Genomic DNA, 3,811 nt, shown 5'->3' on the forward strand with positions numbered 1-3,811 from the left:
CAGATAATGTAAAACCTTAATTCCCACAATTAACTTGGTGGATCTTCTATGAATCTTTTCTGTGCCAATGCTCCCTAAATATTGAAACTACTTTTAATTGTCTTTGACACTGTAATAATACAACTCCTTGCACAGATTTTTACGAGGTATTGGGATCAATATAGGCATGATTTCTATAATAAGGCAGCTTTTCAGACTGTATTCAAGCTCCAGTTTGCATTAGAATCAACCTCCAGTTCTAGAGCTCTAAGGATGTTCAAATATTAGAATGTCATTAGAGCAATAGCTGACATTTCAGAGTAGCACAGTGAATTATTCAGTGTTTCATTATAATAAGCTGTGGGTTTTTACTTGGAAATGCATCACAAAACACTAGTCAAGTGCCCCCAATAGTGCAGGTCTCACCTCCAATCAGGTGCCTGATATATTCATTTCAGATGGCCAATATCTTCATAATATCACCAGTAATACTAAGAGCTGAGTAGTTCCAATAGACTCCTGTTTTCTTATCTCTTGAACTGTGCTCATTGTGTTAAGTTATGTGTTTTTACAAGCAGGCTTGGCTGATAGCAAGGCTCTAACATCAGTCTCAAGGGCCTCCAACATATCTGGTACAGATATATATACTCACATTAACATAGTCATGTCTGTATATGTTCATACGTAGGGAAATTCCTGATTAATGGTTGAGCTGTTTTCATCTATGAACTCACAACCTTTAGCGCCAACAGGCATGTACGATATATTCTTTGGTCTTGGCCACTATCTTAATAATTTACCTGATAACTACAAGTATTGCTGACTTCCAAGGTGCTATATTTTCAGGTGTCTGAAAATATAGCACATTTTATGGTGATCTGTGCACGAATGCATCCTTAATCTATGCATCCCCTAATTAGATTTTCCCAAACCCAAATAAATATCCCCTTATATATGTTTTAGAATTTTAGAAAACAAAGATTCCAAACTTAGTGATGGACAAATTTGCATGGGCTGCCATTTGTTGTAACCATTAAATGGAAATTACATACAAACTATGGGATGTAAGAATTGCAGATCGGATTTGGAATTTTATGAGTAGAAATATTTTATTATGGCCCAACTATTAAAAGAAAAAATAGTAGAGAAAATATTTTTATTTAGCTATCACCTGCTATACTCCCAGCCATCACAAACACACATGGGTATTCAAATATGCAACATTATTTTTAACAGTATTCCCAAACAGATAATAAAATATGTTCTGGTCACTGTGGAAAAAAAGTCTCTAGCGAAAGAAAGCTTGTTAGTTTTTACAGATTGATACCATATTTCTGCAGAACCTATGCAAAATCACATTAACCTTTTCTGTTAATATTGTGTATTTAATATATTAGCAAATTATTAGCAAGATACCAAACAGAACAGTTTTGCTGTAAGTAGAGGGCCAAGTTACTGTGAAAGCAAAATGCAGAGTGTCTGCCATTGTCAAAAAGTACCATGGAGAAAAAGCTGAGAAAAAGACAGCGTATGCAAGAATGGTGAAGTAGAAGCAACTGATCTCATACAACTTGAGATTGGGATCCCAATGTGAGGGTTATTTACCCACGTAAATAGAAATAGTGAAGCAAACACTGGAAATCTGTTCCAGCCATAGATCTTCAAAGTTCATCCTAGTCTGTGCAAATGGAAGGTCTTCACCTACTTAATAAGGACAATCCAGTGGGTTTTATTGATAGACATTAAAACAGACAGAAGGATAGATAGATAGATAGATAGATAGATACAAAAGTTTCTTTAATTAAATACTTACTTTCTACCATTTAGAGCCAACGAAAAAAAATAAAGTCATTGCATCTGTGTCACAAGACAAGATGCACACAAGCAACAGTTCATCAATATTTACATTAATTGCCTTGGATGCATACTTTACATTAACCATTTATAACCCATAGAAGCATTTAAATCATTAATACCCATTGCATAAGAAAAACAGCATGTCTTCCAATAATCTTTAACATCCTCCTCTCTTGCGGTCAAGTGGTTACAATATAGGGGTACTAACACATCAATCACGTTGGTCAGTACCACAACTCACAGTGTGGCTTTTTTAACCTCATCAATAGGCTTGGACTTTTGGACATTTTCAGTAGTGGCGTTTCTCTTCGCCGAATAATTAGCGAATTTCCCACAAAATGATGAAACGGCGCTATTTTTTTTGACGCTGCAAATTTTTGCGCCGGTTTTGCGAATATATTCGCCGTGAATCGCGGGAATTCGCCCATTACTAATTTTCAGTCGTTTTTCAGTCATTTTCAGTAAGGCCTTTGGCACTTAAGTAATGTTTTCACATTCAACCAAAGTGCTGCTATCTTCATTGAATTTAACTACCATACCCAGGCAAAGGGTACAGCATGCACAATATTATGAATATTGGGTTTGCACGCTTCAATACAGGATACAGTGTGAACCTGGGGCTGAAAAGAGATGGTGTTATATTGTATAGCACACATCAATTGATAATAAATTCAGTCATTTTCAGTAGTTATCAATTTCCAGCTAAAACTTGCTAAACTTGCCAAACTTAAACAGGAGGTATATTTTTAACATTTAGGCTAGGCTATTATTCAAGTTTCTTTAAATTGCCAATTTTTCAAAATTAATGGAACAATGGGGATCGGAAAAAAGAGCAATTGAAAAAACTTTTTTTCGTTTAATCTATTTTTTTCACAATTAACTTTACAAAAATAATCACATTTAAAATTAATAAACCACCCTCCCTAACAATGGGACCTAATGCTTGGTGAACCATGGCAGAATTAGGTAACCCAATGGTAAGTCATCTTTGCAATGTAGGGCAAGGGAAAGAGGAGGATGATAAAAATACATTTTTCAAATGAGAACATAAATTAGCAGTCCCTAAGGAACAGATGCTAAAGAATGTACAAATAGCTACTGGTGTATGAAATGTTGTAAAGCCCAAACCTGCCACAGGAAAAGCAAATACAATAACAGTTATTTCTTTTTTGGGTTGTTTTTTTTTTTCCTGAGAAACGAGTAAATCCAACCATTGTGCCTATGATTTTTTTAATGACTTAAGAAATAAGATCAGATATAATTAATTGAACTGATAAATGCAAATAAACACATAACTTTTTTTTTTAAATTTGATAGAGATTATGCCATTTTTCAACTATTCATGGTTCATGACCAGCACAGATGTTGGGTGTGACGTCTTCATTTGTGTTTTTCTTTTTTTCAGCGCTAAGGTCATCTGAATTCAAATGTAAATAATAGTGTGCTGTTGGTTTAACGATATATAGAAATATAGTATGCATTCACCTTATGTCTTGCTAATACAAGCAGCACATGTTTGTGATCAACCCAAAGCTAAGTATGCCAAGTCTTTTTTTTTCTTTGTTTTAACCAGACTTTTCAACAGAAAGAAGAAAGTCTAGAAAAATATGTTCTTACTATTATAGTAACATGATGAATGCTCTTGACTCTTGAACTTGGGTACAGTCCTAGATCACTAAGGCTGAAACACGTGCAGTGAGAGGAAAGGAAATATTTTGTGAACCACACCTTATAATATATAAATAAGAGAATTTTTCTCCCCCCCAAACCCTTGCAAAAGAAAATCAAAAAAAACAATGGAAGCATATTTGCTAATATTAAATATGAAATGGAAATCTGTTAAATATACATTTTCTATGATTTAATAATTTTAATGAGAATTTTTTTGGGCCAAAACCATCTAAATCAGCATGTGACTTAAATTTAAATGATTAAAGTATTATATATTGTCGATAATGATAACTGTAATGGTTTT

This window comes from Xenopus laevis, chromosome 2S, assembly GCF_017654675.1.
Source record: "Xenopus laevis strain J_2021 chromosome 2S, Xenopus_laevis_v10.1, whole genome shotgun sequence".
Taxonomy (NCBI): domain Eukaryota; kingdom Metazoa; phylum Chordata; class Amphibia; order Anura; family Pipidae; genus Xenopus; species Xenopus laevis.